The 19509-nt window shown below is 41.0% G+C and overlaps 1 pseudogene; it reads right to left on the reverse strand.

Moving 5' to 3' along the window:
• Window positions 1–16975: 16975 nt before the first annotated feature.
• LOC100763946 lies at window positions 16976–18694 on the reverse strand (annotated as a pseudogene).
• Window positions 18695–19509: the final 815 nt, after the last annotated feature.

The raw sequence follows: 19509 nt of genomic DNA on the forward strand, positions 1-19509 counted from the left end.
GTCCCATTTATCAATTGTTGATCTCAGTGTCTGTGCTACTGGTGTAATGTTCAGGAAGCAGTCTTCTGTACCAATTCATTCCAGGGTATTTCCAACTTTGTCTTCTAATAGGTTCAGTGTTGCTGGAATTATGTTGAGGTCTTTGATCCATTTTGACTTAAGTTTTGTGTGCGTTGATAGACTTGGATCTATCTGCAGTCTTCTACATTCCAGCATGCAGTTATGCCAGCACCATTTGTTGAAGATGCCTTCTTTATTCCATCGTCTAAATTTAGCTTCTTGGTCAAAAATCAAGTGTTCATAGATGTGTGGGTTAATATTGGGGTTTTCCACTCTATTCCATTGGTCCACCTATCTATTTTTCCAATACCACACTGTTTTCAGGACTATAGCTCTGTAATAGAGCTTGAAGTCAGGGATGGTAATGCCTCCAGAAGTTCCTTTAGTGTACAGGGTTGTTTTGTCTATCCTGGGTCTTTTGTTTCCTCATATAAAGTTGAGAATTGTTCTTTCAAGGTCTGTGAATAATTGTGTTGGGATTTTGATGGGGATTGCATTGAACCTGTAGATTGCTTTTGGCAAGATTGACATTTTTACTATGTTGATCCTACCTATCCAAGAGCATGGGAGATCTTTCCATTTTCTGGTATCTTTAATTTCTTTCTTTAGAGACTCAGAATTCCTATGGTACAAGTCTTTCACTTTTTTGGTTAGTGTTACCCCAAGGTATTTTATGTTGTTTGTGGCAATTGTAAAGGGTGATGTTTCTCTGATTTCTTTCTCCACAAATGTGTCATCAGTATATAGTAGGGCTACAGATTTTTTTGAGTTAATATTTTATTCTACCACTTTGCTGAAGGTGTTTATCAGCTGTAGGAGTTCCCTGGTAGACTTTTCCGGGTCACTTATGTAGACTATCATATCATCTGCAAATAGAGAAAGTTTGACTTTTTCCTTTCCAATTTGTATCCCTTTGATCTCCTTTTGTTGTCTTATTGCTCTAGCTAGAAATTCAAGGACAATATTGAAGTATGGAGAGAGTGGACAGCCTTGTCTTGTCCCCAATTTTAGAGGAATTGCATTGAGTTTCTCCCCATTTAATTTGATGTTGGCTGTTGGCTTGCTGTATGTTGAGTTTCCTGTTATCCCTGATTTCTCCAAGACCTTTATCATGAAGGGGTGTTAGATGTTGTCAAAGGCTTTCTCAATCTATTGAGATGATCATGTGGATTTTTTCCTCAGTCTGTTTATATGGTGGATTACAATGATGGATTTTCATATGTTGAACCATCCTTGCACCCCTGGGATGAAGCCTACTTGATCATGGTGGATGACTTCTCTGATGTGTTCTTGGATTTCATTTGCCAGTATTTTATTGAGGGTTTTTTTTTTTTTTTTGCAACAATGTTCATGAGGGATATTGGTCTGTAGTTCTCTTTCTTAGTTGTGACTTTGTATGGCTTGGGTATCAAGGTTATTGATGCCTCATAAAAAGAGTTTGGCAATGACCCTTCTGCCTCTATTGTGTAGAATACTTTGAGGAGAATCAGTATTAGCTGTTCCTTGAATTTCTGGTAGAATTCTGCAATGAAGCCATCTGGCCCTGGGCTTTTTTTGGTTGGGAGACTTCTGACCACTGCTTCTATTTCATTAGGGGTTATTAGGTCTGTTTAAATTGCTTATCTGTTCTTCATTTAATTTTGGTAAGTGAAATCTGTCCAGAAAATTGTCCATTCCCTTTAGATTTTTGAATTTCGAGGAATATAGGTTTCGAAGTATGACCTGAGGATTCTCTGTATTGCTTTAGTGTCTGTTGTTATGTTCCCCTCTTCATTCCTGATTTTATTAATTTGTATGTTCACTCTCTGCTGTTTGATAAGTTTGGATAAAGGTTTGTCTATCTTGTTGAATTTCTTGAAGAACCAAGTCTTCATTATATTGATTCTTTGTATTGTTCTATTAGTTTTCATTTTATTGATTTCAGCCCTCAATTTGATTACTTCCTGGCATCTGCTTCTCCAGGGTGTATTGGCTTCTTTATGTTCTAAAGCTTTCAGTTGTGCTGTTAACTCTCTAGTGTGATTATTCTCCTGTTTCTTCATGTGGGCACTTAGCGCTATGAACTTTTCTCTTAGCACTGCTTTCAAAGTGTCCCATACGTTTGGGTATGTTGTGCCCACATTCTCATTGAATTCTAGGAAATCTTTAATTTCTTTCTTTATTTCTTCCTCAACCCAGGAATTGTGCAATTGGGTATTACTTAATTTCCATGAGTTTGTAGGTTTTCTGCAAATCGTGTTGTTGTTGAATTCTACCTTTAAAGCATGGTGGTCTGATAAGATACAGGGGTTATTTCATTTTTTTTGTACCTGCTGAGGTTTGCTATGTTGCCAAGTATGTGGTCGATTTTAGAGCAGGTTCCATGTGGCGCTCAGAAAAAGATATATTGTTTTGTATTTGGATGGAATATTCTATAGATATCTGTTAAACCCAATTGCGCCATAACTTCTATTAGTTCTTTTGTTTCTTTGTTAGGTTTCTGTCTGGTGTTCCTGTCCAGTGGTGAGAATGGGGTGTTGAAGTCTCCCACTATATGTGCGGTTTTATGTGTGATTTGAGTTTTAGTAATGTTTCTTTTACAAACTTGGATGCCTTTGTATTTGGGGCATAAATGTTCAAAATTGAGACTTCATCCTGATGGATTTCTCCTGTGATGAGTAGGAAATTACCTCCTTCATCTCTTTTGATTGATTTTAGTTTAAAGTCCAATTTGTTGGATATTAGGATTGCTACCCCCGCTTGATTCTTGGGTCCATTTGATTGGAAAATCTTTTCCCAACCTTTAATTCTTAGGTACCATCTGTCTTTGAAGTTGAGGTGTGTTTCTTGTATGCAGCAGAAGGATGGATTCTGTCTTCTTATCCATTCTGCTAATCTGTATCTTTTTGTAGGTGAGTTAAGACCATTAATGTTGAGGGATATTAATGTCCATTGATTGTTCATTCTTGTTTGTTTTGGATTTGGTGGTGGTGGTGAAATTATGTGTGGGATTCTATCCCTTTTTCCTTTTGGCTGTTGGTAAAGTGGGATTATCTATTGCCTATATTTTCCTGGTTGTAGTTAGCTTCCTTGGGTTGCAGTTTTCCTTCCAGATCTTTCTGTACGGCTGGATTGGTGGATATGTATTGTTTGAATCTGGCTTTGTCATGGAGTATCTTGTTTTCTCCGTCTATAGTGATTGAAAGCTCTGCTGGGTACAGTAGTCTGGGTTGGCATCCGTGGTCTTAGTGTAGGTAAAATATCTATCCCAGAACCTTCTGCTTTCAGAGTTTCCATGGAAAAGTCAGATGTAATTCTGATAAGTTTGCCTTTATATGTTGCTTGACCTTTTTCCTTAGATGCTCTCAATATTTTCTCTTTATTCTGTATGTTTGATGTTTTGATTATTATGTGGCAAAGAGACCCTTTTTTTGGTTCATTCTATTTGGTGTTCTGTAGGCTTCTTGTATTTTCATTGGCATGTCTTTCTTTAGGTTGGAAAGTTTTCTTCTATGATTTTGTTGAATATGTTTTCTGTGCCTTTGAGTTGGGTTTCTTCACCTTCTTCTATACCTATTATTCTTAGGTTTGGTCTTTTCACGGTATCCCATATTTCCTGGATATTTTGTGTTAGGGATTTGTTGGACTTAAAATTTTCTTTGGTTAATGAGTCTATTTCTACTAGTGTATCTTCAACTCCTGAGATTCTATCTTCCATCTCTTATATTCTGTTGGTTATGCTTGCATCTGTAGTTCCTGATTGTTTACACAGCTTTTCCATTTCCAGCATTCCCTCAGATTGTGCTTTCTTTATTGTCTCTATTTCAGTTTTTAGGTCTTGACTGTTTCCTTGAGAGATTTGTTGATATTCTTGTATTTTTGGGTTTGTTTTTTCTTCCATTTCTTTAAGGGATTTTCTCATGTCCTATTTGAGGTCCTCTATCATTTTCATGAAGATGTTTTTAAGGACATTCTCTTCTGCTTCATCTGCATTATGATGTTCAGGTCTTGTTGGTGTATGGTTCCTAGTCTCCAGTGGTGTCATGTTGGGTTTTCTGTTGTTGAATGTGCTTTTACATTGTCCTCTTCTCATCCTTTCTCTGGTGGGGAAGCAGGAGTCTCTTCCTCTCCTGGTGGGTATGGGACCAAGGTACCAATCTGGTAGATGCAAACCTCTGCAGATGGTGGTTTGGGAAATGGGCAACTTACCCTGAGTCAAAAGTTGATCACATCTAGCCAAGGGAAAAATATAGGGAGAGGAGTGGCCCCTCCATATGGCTGAAGTACCTGGTCTACCTGGCAGGAAGGTTCAGCTCCTCCTGGGTTACAGCACCAAGATAATAGGTTTTCTGTAGCCCAATAATAGGTTTTTCCACCAACACAGTAAGCCAGATCAAGCAAAATTGGAAAATAGAACAGGGTTTTGTTTTGTTTTGCAAAGCAACTCCTGGGTGAATTCTCCAGTCTCAGAGATCAAGGCTGGTGAAGTCACACACACAAACTAAAACTTATATAGGTTGTAGGTAAGGGGTGATGATATACCTGCCACAAGCTGGATTTATGTCCAAGTGTGGTCAAAAGCTGAAGACGGGACCTGGACAGCTGGAAACTTTAGGGGAGGAAGCTGTGGTATCCACTGAGAATGTGCAACTGGGCTTTTTTGATGCCTTCCCTTTGTTCAGAGATTCTCTGAGTGGGTGGAGAGAGAGAGAGAGAAAGAGGGAGGGAGGGGGAGAAAGGACAGAGGGAGGAGTGGAGCTTTCCAGATCCTGCAGGGGTGAAATGGAGGTTTCAACGGAACAAAAATGTACTGCAGATTTGCCTACAGGCCAAAGTATGAATGCATTTTCTCAGTTGAGAGTCCCTGTTCTCAAATGACTCTAGCTTGTGTCAAGTTGGTATAAAGCTAGCCAGAACATTGACTGTGAACTGAAACCTCCTAAACTGTGGGCCAAAATAACCCTTTCCTCTTTGTCACATGCATTTTGTTAAAGTAACAGAAAACTGATTAACACTGATGATGTGCTAAAGACTGTTTAACTTAATAGAAAAAATGTAGAGTGTTTTCCAAAGCAACTACGACAGGTTTGTGATATGTTTATTCATCATTTTTGTTCTCACAGATAGTGAAGTGTTACGATAAATCTTTCTGCCAAGAGCCACCCAAGCCCTACTGCCATGTGGGTGCTTTCCACCAGCTACCCGACGAGTTAAGGTCCCAAAATATACACAGAGACTTATATTAGGTGCAAGTGCTGCTTGGCCAATGACTAGGATTTCTCATCTGCTAGCTCAGTCTTAATTGTCATAAATCTCTATATTTTTTGTAAGACTTATCTTATTGGACGCCTTCTGCTGGCATCCTCATCCCAGGGATCACATACATGGTGGCTCAGAGCAGAGAGCAGGAGGAAGAGTGAAGGGGAAAAAACTACTTCCTGCTTGTCCTTGCTTAAATATGAAAATCACCCTGCTATGTCACTTCCCAACTGGATCACCACTTCTTTACTACATTTCCCAGAATCCTCCTAGTCCCATCTAAATTGTTGCCTCGTTGGCCAAACAGTACTTCATTCAACAATCAATAAGATGAACATACACAGAAGTACATTCCCCATCAGTTAAGGCCTGTGGCTTGATTTTTTTAAATCCAGTATTGCAATTTCAGCGTTGTAGGCATGTTCAGAGTATTTCTGTTTATTATGTTACTATTCATATGAAGGAGTTTAAAGCTAGCGTTAGCTATCCTAGTTAACATTACTTTTAAACATATATTTTTGAAAAGTTAGAGAAGAAAACTAAGGTCGCAGCCCACCATGTCAGGATAACTCTCTGAGCGCTGTACAAAATGAAGGACTCTTTCCTGCGGGACTTCCTCCACCTTATTGATTAGTGTCCCTAAGCTCAGATGCCTGAACTTATTTGGAGGCTGACCCTGCATAGAGCTCCCTGCAAACATGTGTGATTCAATACACGTTTCACTCTTCCCGTGCACCTTGATATTTGAATTGATGCATTATTAAAGTTCACCTGTCTCCAATTAGGTCAACTTATGCAAAGTAGGTGTCATTCCTCCCTTGTCCACTTATTCTCCCCTCACCCTACCTCAGCTGTGTAAGCTAGCCCCTTTGCTTCAATAAATGAGCAGTCTCACTGAAGCTGACTCACAGAAGGTCTTTTCTGTCGTACTTCGGGTGGCTGCTCCCCGAAGTACTGTTGAGCCTGTTTCCCCTCCTAATCATGACAGGATGAAATGGGGCTCGAATCTGGTACTAATGTATCACACTTACATGATAACTGTTGTAAATCATGTATACTGCCGTAAGGGAGGTAGCTAGTAGTGTAATTAATAGGGCTCTAGAAATTAGGCCTTTCTCCATTTCATGCCTGACTTCCTGAAGTTAACCCAAGGAATCCCATTCACACAGGGCTACTTTTACTCACCTGACAAAAAGTAGCCCCCATAACTATTTTATTTCAAATTTATCAATCTATTGATACTTATATCCTAATTTCTTCAGCCATTATTTCTGTCCTAGTTGGAGCATGAGGAGGCCTAAACCAAACACAAACACAAAAAATCATAGCTTACTCCTCTATTGCCCACATAGGTTGAATAATCTCCATTCTCCCATACAACCCATCACTTACAATCATTAACCTAATTATTAACACTAGCTATCTTCTCAATCCTACATCCCTACTCTTTTTCATCTATCAAAACAATATCACTACTATGAAACAAAGCACCAGTCTTACTACCCATAATAGCTATAATTTTATTATCAACAGGAGGCCTACCACCCCTAACAGGATTTATGCCTAAATGACTTATCATTACCGAACTACTGAAAAATAGCAACCCTATTATAGCCACTACTATAGCTATTGCAGCCCTAGTCAACTTACTCTTCTACACTGGATTAATTTATTCTACCTCATTAACCATCTTCCCAACAAACAACTCAAAAATATTTATTCAACAGCCATCCAATAAAAAATACTTCACTTTACCATCAATAATTATCCTAGGCACCCTTACACTCCCCCTTTCTTCCTTAGCATTATAGAAGTTTAGGATAACTTAGTCCAAGAGCCTTCAAAGCCCTTAGTAAACCTGCAAGTTTACTTCTGCATAAGGATTGCAAGTCTACATCTTACATCTAATGAGTGCAAATCAATTAATTTAAGCTAAATCCTCCTCTAGATTGATAGGATTTAAACCTACGAAACTTCAGTTAACAGCTAAACATCCAATGACTGGCTTCAATCTAGCTCTCCCGCCTATCAGAAAGGGGGCGGGAGAAGCCTTAGTAGAATTTGTCTTCTACACCTTCGAATTTGCAATTCGATGTGAATATCACCTTAAGACTGATATAGAAAGAGGACTATAACCTCTGTCCTTAGATTTACAGTCTAATGCTTTACTCAGCCATTTTACCTATGTTCATTAACCGTTGACTTTTCTCTACCAACCACAAAGACATCGGGACTTTATACTTAATATTTGGTGCTTGAGCAGGAATAGTAGGAACTGCCCTTAGCATTTTAATCCGAGTGGAGCTTGGCCAACCAGGAGCTTTACTAGGAGATGATCAAATTTATAACGTAATTGTTACAGCCCATGCATTCGTTATAATTTTCTTCATAGTAATACCTATAATAATTGGTGGGTTTGGGAATTGATTAGTACCTTTAATAATCGGAGCTCCAGATATAGCATTTCCATGTATAAATAACATAAGCTTCTGATTATTACCCCCTTCATTCCTATTACTACTAGCCTCATCTATAGTAGAGGCAGGTGCAGGAACAGGATGAACAGTTTATCCACCATTAGCAGGAAACCTAGCCCATGCAGGAGCTTCGGTAGATCTTACTATCTTCTCACTACATCTAGCTGGTGTGTCATCAATCCTTGGAGCTATCAATTTTATTAACACAATTATTAATATAAAACCCCCAGCCGTTACACAATATCAGACACCACTTTTCGTTTGATCTGTTCTAATCACAGCTGTACTATTACTTTTATCTCTACCAGTTCTGGCTGCAGGTATTACTATGTTACTTACAGATCGGAACCTAAATACAACATTCTTTGATCCTGCAGGTGGTGGAGATCCTATCTTATACCAACACCTATTCTGATTTTTTGGGCACCCAGAAGTTTACATTTTAATTCTTCCAGGATTCGGAATTATTTCTCATGTCGTTACATACTACTCAGGAAAAAAAAGAACCATTTGGCTATATAGGTATAGTATGGGCAATAATATCAATCGGATTCCTAGGATTCATTGTATGAGCCCACCATATATTTACAGTAGGACTTGATGTTGATACTCGCGCCTACTTTACATCAGCTACAATAATCATTGCTATCCCTACAGGAGTAAAAGTATTTAGCTGATTAGCAACACTCCACGGAGGTAACATTAAATGATCACCAGCCATACTATGAGCTCTAGGCTTTATTTTCCTTTTTACAGTAGGAGGACTTACTGGAATTGTCCTATCTAATTCTTCACTAGATATTGTACTTCATGATACCTACTACGTTGTAGCTCACTTCTACTACGTGTTTTCTATAGGAGCTGTTTTTGCCATTATAGCAGGATTCGTTCACTGATTCCCATTATTCTCTGGTTATGCTCTAGATGACACATGAGCAAAAGCTCATTTCGCTATTATGTTTGTAGGAGTAAACTTAACATTCTTTCCACAACATTTTCTAGGCTTGTCAGGTATACCACGACGCTACTCAGACTACCCAGATGCTTATACTACATGAAATACAGTATCCTCAATAGGATCACTTATTTCACTAATCGCAGTTCTTATTATGATCTTCATAATCTGAGAAGCTTTTGCTTCAAAACGTGAAGTAATAACAGTAGATCATACATCAACAAACCTAGAGTGACTTCACGGCTGCCCTCCTCCATACCATACATTTGAAGAACCAACTTTTGTAAAAGTAAAATAAGAAAGGAAGGATTCGAACCCCCTAAAATTGGTTTCAAGCCAACTCCAAAACCTCTATGTCTTTCTCCATGAGATATTAGTAAAATTTATTACATAACTTTGTCAAAGTTAAATTATAGACTAACCTCTATATATCTTAGATAGCTTACCCATCTCAATTAGGTTTACAAGATGCTACGTCACCTATTATAGAAGAATTAATAAATTTCCACGATCATACTCTAATAATCGTGTTTCTTATCAGCTTGTTAGTTCTATATATTATTACACTCATGCCCACTACTAAACTTACTCATACAAGTACAATAGATGCTCAAGAAGTAGAAACTATTTGAACCATCTTTCCAGCAGTAATCCTTATTCTAATTGCTCTACCATCTCTGTGAATCCTTTACATAATAGATGAAATCAATAGCCCAATTCTTACAGTTAAAACTATAGGCCATCAATGATACTGAAGTTACGAATATACAGACTATGAAGACCTATGCTTTGATTCCTATATAATCCCAACAAATGACCTTAAACCAGGAGACCTACGATTACTTGAAGTTGACAATCGAGTAGTTCTTCCTATAGAGCTACCTATTCGTATATTAATCTCCTCTGAAGACGTACTTCACTCATGAGCTGTACCATCTCTAGGTCTTAAAACAGACGCAATCCCAGGACGTCTAAACCAAGCTACTGTTTCCTCAAATTGTCCAGGACTATACTATGGTCAATGCTCAGAGATCTGTGGTTCAAATCACAGTTTTATACCTATTGTATTAGAAATAGTACCTCTCAAATGTTTCGAGAACTGATCTGTATCACTAATCTAATCTCATTGTGAAGCTTAGAGCATTAACCTTTTAAGTTAAAGTTAGAGACCTTACATCTCTACATGATTTACAACTGTTTTTTACTTATTTTGAAATATTTTTATTTTGAATCAAGTTTTGAAAGACATTCACTGAATAAGTAAATTCTAGTTGACAGTTCTTTTATTTCAGCATTTAAAACAAACATACACTTTCCCCCTGTCTTCTAACCTTCATGGTTCTTTGATAAGAAATAGTCACCAAAATATGTTTTATTTTTAAATTTAACCAATACTTCTTTTATTTATTATATAACTTTAATTTATACTAATATTGGGTGTGTGTACATGTGTGTATCCACACACATACACCATGATGTTCATGTGGAGTTTACAGGATATCGTTTTGGAGTTGGTTTTCACATGGATTTCAGGGATGAAACTCAAGTTGGAAGGCTTATGCAGCAAATACCTTTATTTGCAGAATCAACTTACCTGACACATTTGGGAGACTTTTGTTGTTGTTGTTGTTTGGGATGGGATCTACATTGTAGCAGAGGCTGACCTGAAACTTGAGGTGCCTTTCTTACCTGGTGTCCTGAACACTGTCCTGGTTGATATGAAAAACCCCTGGAAGCTCAGGCCCCCAGGATCTTTTCCCAGGACCACGGCCACCCCAATCACCAGGCAGAGGTGGAAACTTGATGCAAACAGCAAGAGTCTTTAATGAAAGGTGAACATTTTTACAAACAGGCCTCCTCAGCACACAGGCTAGAGAGAAGCCCCAATCTCTAGGCACGGGCAGTTTTAAAGGCAAAAACCTCAAGCTTAGGGAGGGGCCGAGACCCTCTGGCCATTGAGTACCTGACCCGAGTCACGGGTTCCTAGGAGGCCCTTTGTCTTGAAGGGAGGGCTAGGAATCACATGGCCTCCTGACCCACCAGTTGTAAAACCAGCAGACCTCAGGATGTTCTAACTAATCTTTCCTGAGCAAATGGTAGTTGTAGCTATTTATTTCATAGGGACCCTAATTGTTAATTGTTGACACATTGGCTGGTGGGGCAATCTGTTTCCTTCATGAGCCCCTCGAAGGAGGGTGGCCATCTGGGAATTTCTGGTACCCTGTAATCTTATGGCCTGTAAGGGAGTAATTGCTGGTTGCTGGTAAATTCCAGGCACTAAGTTATAGTGGCCTTGGTCAGTTTCTGGGTCAGTTCGCCCTACATTCTGTTTGGGGAGTTTCCTTATCTGGGCTTTATTTCTTTGCTAATTTTTAAGTCTTTCATTCCCTCCTTTTTCTTTTGCAAGGTTTTAATCTTAAAACCTCAGGGGACCTCAATGTTCAGTATGGCTTGATACTGTTGAGTAAGGACGAGGGCCTGAGTGATGGATAGTTTCTCACATATGAACTGTAAGAGCCTGATGAGGAGACAGGGGCCTAATGTTAGGAGCAGGAGGAGTATGAACAGGGGCCCTATTCGAGTGGAAACTAGGGTGGTTGCTGTCTCTCCAGCACCCCCATCAGGGAGTGAGAGATATTTGCATTCCCCCATGTAAGGGAGTTCCTTTTGACTTAGCATTTTAACCAGGGAAAATGGGCGGCGTATTCTTTCCCATTCTACTTCCTGCTGACTTTGGGACGAAGTTAGGGACCCAAGAAGGCTGAAATGCTAGTCAAAAGCAAAAAAGGAATTTAGGCAATGGGGATTCCATCAGGAGCTTCTGGTTGGTAGACTCTGTTGCAGAGACAGAGTCTGTGCATAAGCTTATGCTGTGCATAAGTTTTTTGCCAGTACTTGTGTGTGTACAACATGGGCATGCTTCAGACCCTACAAGAGGAAATGATGGACTCAGATACTCATGGACTGGGGTTCCAAATAAATTGTTGTAAGACAGCTATTAGGAGCTACAAAATGAAGTTCCCTTCCATGGTAAACAAAGAATTTCTCTGACTCACTGAGCCACCTCTCCTGCCCTACAGAATGCAATCTTATTCACTGTGCTCTCTAATAATAGTTTTTTGTTTCATTTTTAAACAGGGTTTCTCTTTTTAGGGTTGGAAACTGTCCTAGCAGTCACTCTATAGACTAGATAGTCCTAGAAATCATATGGATCAACCTTGCTTTCCCTTCCAAGTTTAGGGATTAAAGGTGTGAGTCATCCCCACCCATCCTACTCCCTGGGTTTTTTAAGTTTTGATGATTTGAAATGCAAAGTTGTAAGATACAATTAAGTTTTCCTCTAAGAACATTTTATTTGATGAAAATGATAACTGGTGACAAGTTAGTTCTGACAACTTTACAGTAACACGGGCCTTTAGCACACATCTGGAATCTCAGAATTCAGGAAGAAGGAAACATTGCCAGCACCTGGGGGACAGCCTGGGCTGCATACGAAAACACTATATAGTTACTTCATTTATGTCAAAAAAATGACCCAATTTAGTTGGAAAAAGAAAACTCTGAGCCAGGCAGCAATCACACACACCTTTAATCCCAATACTCAGGAGGCAGAAGCAGGGAGATCTGAGTTCAAGGCCAACCAGGACTACATAGTGTGCTCAACAACAGGGAAACCCTGTCTCAAAACACAAAAACAAAAATGTAAGAAAGAAAATGAAAGCAAAGAGAAAAGAAAACTCCATGTTGAATTTTTTCCATTTTTAATCTTCTCTCATATGCATCCTCACCTCCCTGCTCTCCTCCTGTCCCTTCTCCCTCCTCACCTCTGTCTCTGCTCCTCTCCTCCTCTATTTACCTGCAGAATATAGCTGTTCTCCCAGTGACAACAACCAAACTTGGCATTAGACAATTCAGTGAGACTGGCCACAGGCAGTCTTATCAAGGGAGGAAGAGGCATCATACCAGGAAAAAAGGGATCCCCAAGAGCAAACAAATGAGTCAGAGACAGCCCTATTCCCACAGTTAGAAGTCCCACAAAAATGCCAAGTTACACAACACTAACACCTATTCAGAGGACTTATTAAGTTCTCTTAAAAATTTTTCATGTGCGTTGTTGTTGTTTTGCCTGCATTTCTGTCTGGTTGAACATGCCAGATCCCCTGAACTGGAGTTATAGGTAGCTGTGAGCAATGTGAGTGCTTGGAATTGAACTCAGGTCCTTTAGAAGTACAGTCACTGCTCTTAACTTCTAAGTCATCTCTCCACACACAGGCTTACTCAATTTTATAAACAGGTCACTGATTTTCAGTTCAGTTTCTATGATCCCCTATGAGTCCTGGTTATTTCATTCTGGGGCCATGTTGTCATGATGTCCTAGACCCCTCTGGCTGCTACAATCATCTCCCCCAATTCCCCAGAATTTCTATGTGGAATATCTTCCTCATTGTTGTCAAACTCTGTTACCAGTTAGAATCCTAACAATCAGGTGACAAAAGCAAACAGTTCACAGAAAATTCATCACAAGCCTTGGCAACATTGATTTAGCCCCAGTGTCAAAATAAAGAAATTCATGTCAGGGCTGTGATGGCATGTGAGTACAGCCTCTACATTCTGGGAGGAGGAGGGGGGAGTGCTAGGAGTTTCAGCACAGCCCCTCTGTGTAAACAAAAAAATAAATCTTCAAGTGTAACACATTTCGGTTGGCAGGTGCACAAACTCTAAAGCTTAACTGAGCTGCTGAACTCTCTGCACCAACACCAGGATGCGACCTGAGGTCCTTAGCACACAGGAGGATCCATTCCCCCAATACCTCAGATTCTGCAATATCCTGGCCCTTTTATGCAAGGCCACCTCTTCCATGATATAACAATTCTTGGCCTGAACCAAGGGTTCTCATTACAGTTAGAAGTGGAGCTGGGTATGGTAATGATGTATCAAGTTTATAAGAGTGACTGAAGGAGTTAAAAATTAACAAAGAAATAAAATAGGGAAGTTTAGAAAAACCTCCCACACTAAAAGCAGGGTGGCCTGACTTAAAAATCTAACCAAGACCACAATGGCTCGAGTCCCCAGAATTTCCTAGCCAGCTGCAATAACTCCCTTACAAAGGCTGAAAAGATAGCCTAACTAAATACCAAGAATTTCCAAAGGGTCACCCCCCCATGGGGTCATGAAGATAAGAACAGACTATCCCACCAGTTAATGTAGCAACAATTGACAAAAGAGAGCCCCCGAGAAACCAAAGAGATAGCTGCAATTACCGGTTGCTCAGGCAAGAATGATCAGCACATGCCATGTGCTGTTGACCCAACTAGTGAGTCAGGAGACCATCTGGCTCCAAAGATAAGAGACCTCCAAAAGACCTGTGACTCTGGCTATGTGCCCGAACTCCCTCCCTTCCCCAAAATCTTGTGGTTTCTTCCTATAAAAGAGGCCTGCCTTTGAGGAACAGGGCTTCCTTTGTCTGCCAGACTGGGAGGCCCATTTTCACAAACGCCCACAATAAACTTACCTCTTGTTTTTACATCAGCTGGACTGGACATTGAGTTTTTGGGAGGAAACTGTCCGATTTGTGGAGGCTCCTCGATCTGAGTGTCTTTCAGTGACTAGGTCTTGAAGGAGTCTTAGGATAAGCTCCTCAGGAGAAGGACCTGAGCTTTGAGAATCCTTTGGACCTCAGGCTGCAGCTGAAATGGGAACTGAGGCTTGGGTTGAGGCTGCAACTTCATTCCTGTTTCCTCAGCTGTGGCTTCAACAGCTTAGGGTTTGCATCTGCTGCAGCAGTGGGCCTTGCTTTCTCTGGAGGAATAAGATATTTTTAATTGAAGTTTCTGTTGGTCTTGAAAGAGCCCCAGACACTCAGGCCCCCAGGATCTCGGCCCAGGACCGTGACCACCCTAATCACCATGCGGAGGTAGAAACTTGATGCAAACAGCAAGAGGCTTTAATGAAAGGTGAACGCTTGTACAAACAGGCCTCCTCAGCACGCAGGCTAGAGGGCAGTCCAGTCCCCCAGGCACAGGTGTTTTTAAAGGCAAAAACCACAAGCTTATGGAGGGGCAGCGACTCTCTGTCCGTTGAGTATGTGACCAGAGTCATGGGTTTCTAAGAGGCCCTTTGTCTTGAGGGGAGGGCTGGGAATCAGATAGCCTCCTGACTCACCAGTTGTAAACCCGCAGACCTCAGGATATGCTAACTAATCTTGCCTGAGCAAATTGTTAATTGTTGACACATTGGCCGGTGGGGCAATCTGTTTCCTTCATGAGCCCCTCGGTGGAGGGTGGCCATCTGGTAATTCTTGGTACCCAGTTATCTTATGGCCTTGTAAGGGAGTAATTGCTGGTGGTTGGTAAATTCCAGGCACTAAGTCATAGTAGTGGCCTTGGTCAGTTTCTGGGCTATATTTCTTTGCTAATTTTTAAGTCTTTCAGTCTGATATCTAAAGAAATCCCAATAAACCCATCCATGTCATTTTTATTTCCTATTGCTCCATTTTTCTCATTTTTCTATATTTTTATTTTGTATTTTTCTGTATTTTTCTTTTTTTAAATTTCTTTTTGAGACAACGCTGTAGGGGAAGCTGTAGCCACGCCTTCTTAGGGGCTGGCTACAGGAGTACCTGAGCAGGCTTGTGAGGGCGTGGTCAGAGTGAGTAGGGGGACTGCGTTTCATTTTCGGTTTCTCTTTGCTCCTTGCTGTAGAGACTGCTACCACCGCCTGGCTGGTTCGCTCTGTAAGTAAGGCTTTTCCCTATTAAATACCCTTATATTTCTACCTGACTCCGTATTGGTAATTTCCTACTATATCTGGTGTCAGAAGTGGGATATTGGAAACCTACACCCCATTTGGGACAGGCTGTGGGTTCCATCGGGCCGAGGCCTAGGCCCGGAAAGCGCCCTCTCTCCACAGGAGAGAGTGCCGACCCACTGCAGCTGAGCTGCTCAGAACCATCCACCCAGTTTCTAGCTGCCTAGAGGTGAGTAAGCCTCAGCTTTCAGCAGAGGCTTCCCCTGGCCGCTGCTGCGGGAAATCCGCACCCGAAAAGCTGTATACTCTCTAAGATAAGCGCAGCCACTTTTGTGACCTCTCTCCACCGCTGACCGACTGCTGCCAAACGCCTTGGAATAACTGAAGGCCTGTGCTACCTGCTGGTCAAATATATTTACTGCATCTGGAGTAGAAATCAGGTAAAATTATGGCGGAATATTTATTATTTGCTAAAATTGGTAATGTTTTTGCTTATTACGTGAATTCACTGTTTGAGGAGGATGCTAATTTGCCAATTATTGGCCTATATGCTGTCATGGCAGTCAGCTTGCTGGTACAAATAGTATTACTAGCCAGAGGACTCAGGAATAGAGATAAGGATAACCTCACCACCTACTTACAGGAAATAACAGCTTTACGATTAGGTCAGACCACAATTGTGCAGCAAATGGAACAGAAATTGGATGATAAGCTTGGCTCTGTGTCCAATACACTAAAGACAGAGCTGTCTGATGAGATGCAGTGTATTTATGATAAGATAAATACAGAGAGAACCTCCATGTCTGAGGCCTTAGAAGCTAGGCTGTCAGAAGACCATGACCAGCTAAAGAATATCTGTAGCCAGCCCCTAAGAAGGCGTGGCTACAGCTTCCCCTACACAGCGCTACTCTATTTCCAATCCAGCTCCTTCAGGAGCTGAGGCACCATTACAGTACCTTACCAGCCTAACTCTCTCATATCAATACACCCGCTCCTACCTTGACACTGGCCGGCAATCCCACTAGTGATCTGGTAGTGTGCATTCCCTTCTTTCTCGATCTCGTGAGGACCTCCACTATGCATCGTCCAGCACTACTACTTCTTACAGGTTTGAGCGAGGGATCCTGGGATTAGATAAAGACAACACACCTGGTCGTTCTTGAAAGAAGAATGCCAATTTTATTTACAGGGGAGTTGAATTATATAACATCAGCAGAGCCCTAGGAAGTAACTGAGATCAAAGTGCAAACTGGCAATATGCAGATGGTCTGCATATTTGTAAACAGGCCTTGTTGGCAGGAGGGAAAATGAGGAAATAGCACCTAGCCATAAGGCAGCCAGTAGCTCCCCAAGGGTACTGTGGATCAACCCTAGATAAGAGAAGAAAAGCAGACTCCCAGGGGGGGTCCCCCACATTTACTAATGTCAGGCAGCAAAGAGGAAGGACAAGGATCTTCTATCTGTACTCAGCAAGGAGCTGGAATGAACATGCTGTGGATGTATCCCAGGCTAACCAGCTACTACTGTCCCAGGAAAGAGGCCATGGGGTTGTCTGGCCTCTGCCGTTTCATTCTGTAGGCCTCCATTTCCTCTTCAGTGGGCTCCTGGGTTTCATAAATGCTGCTGTAAGGGTGCTTCCACTCATCAATCTGCAACATCTCTTTGACATGGAGAAGGTGGGTATCCTCTGCATTCAGTGCCTTTTTCAGTTTCTCGGGCTTCCTGTCCATGTCACTGATGCAGCTCCATGAGGGTTTGAGGTTTCATCACAGATTCTTCTCCAGTTGCATCATTTATAATACACTCCTCTGAGTTAACCCTCTCCTTCCCAGCTTCTCCAGTGCAATAGGAATACTTGAAGAATGAGTGGCAACATTTGTATCCCCACCACCTTCTTTCCAGTAAGATCCCCAGATGTGTATGTGGTTGTGAATCTTCATGTCTTCCTCATACTTGGAGAGGGCCACAGCCCACTCCTGGCCTTTCATGACTGTTCCATGCCTGGAGTACTCCACATAGTCTTCTGTCTGGGCCAACAACAGCTCAGCTGGAGGTGCATCCAAGTGTTCTTAGCCACCATAATTTTCCAGGATGCTTTCCTTCTGCTGCTCCTTGAAGTCTTCTTTTGTGATTTTGAAGGACTTATACAGCAGCTCTAGTTTTGTAGGATCTGCCTGGAGATGGACTTCAGATCCCTTGCCATAGGCTTCCCAAGCCAACAATTGTGTTTGAGTCATTGTACTGGTGTCTCCTGTGTATCTAACTAAGTTATCTCCAGCATAACTCATTTCATCTGGATTCTTTCCTGTATTGGCATAAGGATTCTCTCTCATTGCTCTAGTTTTTAGATCATAATAGGCAGAATTTGGATCTAAATTTCTAAAATATTTTTGCAATATCTTCTCGAATCCTGAGATTCTGAATAGTAATGCGCCTCTTAGCATCGAAATTCTGCCCGGGCATGTCAATATCATCTGCATATTTGTCTTCATCCTCATCTTCACTGTTATGATCCTTTTCCATCTGAGAATTGGGTTCTTCTTGTCCCCACTGATGTTTTGGAGAATTAGCTTGTTCCATTAATTTTCCAGAAGCTAACTGTCTCGAGCCCTTACCAGGTTTTGACCTGGGAGGAATGACAAACTCAGTGAGTTGGTTTTGAATATAACTTTTACTTCACACTTATGTCAAAGAAACACACAAGCATAAGCAAACAATCCTAAGAACCACAGACAATAGGCTCACAGCAGGGGGTACCTCTCCTGCAGTTGCCCACAGATTTGGGCTCTGGACTTCCGCTCCTCTGGATTCAGGCTAGCAAGTCTCCTGAGGGTCCTGTGTCATGGAGTCTAGCTCAGAAAGGGCAGCACTCAGCTTGATGGACTGGTTGTTAGGTTAGTGGAGGAGAGTTCCAGGACATAGCGTCGTGGTTCATTCTAAAATTCCTAGTTCTGAGCTGTTCTTAAATAATTCGCTAAATCGTGCTAATCACACTTTGCCACACTCCACACATTTCACTCTTATCTACAATGGCTGGGCTGCATAGTGGGCCTATGCTCCCTTTCCTTTAATCTTTCTTCAGCCAGGCCTCTGCCTGCCTGGTGGTAGCCTCTGTGCTAATCTCCCTCCAGCCAGGCCTTTGCCTGCCTGCTTACAAGGCTCCTTACATTCCATCCCCTGATACCTGAAATGATGTCAACATGAAAGGTATCATCATAGTGGCACAGCACAGGGATTTACAATTTATTGCAGTCTAAATAGGTTACTCTGCTCATTTCTCCTAGGGCTTCATCTCTAGATCTAGGTGACAGTCTTTTACAATTCCTCCATTTCTTATACGTTTCTAACCATGTCATGTATGCACTAAATTAGTGAAGGCATTCCATTATATATGGTTTGCACAGTATTCTGGTACAATAGCTTTGTAGGTACATTGGATCACCATTTTCAAAATATGGTTTAGAGAGAGCCAATCTATATCCAGCATTTTAACAGCATTATGTGGATCATCTTTAATTATCATTTTACATAATTCATAGTTAGTATGTATTCCTTTGGTTACATAGCAAGATACCATAGTAGATAAAATATGTAAGCAATAATCTATGTTATTTCCATGCAACCTTGGTAACATCCCAAATTCTCTTTCTAAGGGCATATGGTAAACAATGTGTATAATTAATTGGGGTAAGGGGTCCCTATCTGCTGGGTCCATAAAATAAAACATAGCCATTCTTTGTACACAAAATCTGCAATCCTCATATGGTTCTCCTGACATTGACAAAATAATCATTCTATTGAGTAGATCTTGCAATTTCTCAAAATGTGCTATATAACATAACTAAACATTTTATATGGTCCATCACATTGGAGAAGGTCACATGGTCTTCCTGATGGGTTGTTTCTCTGCTTTCTGCCTCTATTTCTCCATGTGTAGCGTTTCCTCCACGTTGTGTTATTCATGCTGTCTACTGTTTTTTCAGTCTGTAAATGCATAGGAATAGTCTTGCAAAGAGCATTAGTAAAAATATA

This window comes from Cricetulus griseus, chromosome 7 (genome assembly GCF_003668045.3).
Source record: "Cricetulus griseus strain 17A/GY chromosome 7, alternate assembly CriGri-PICRH-1.0, whole genome shotgun sequence".
NCBI lineage: Eukaryota > Metazoa > Chordata > Mammalia > Rodentia > Cricetidae > Cricetulus > Cricetulus griseus.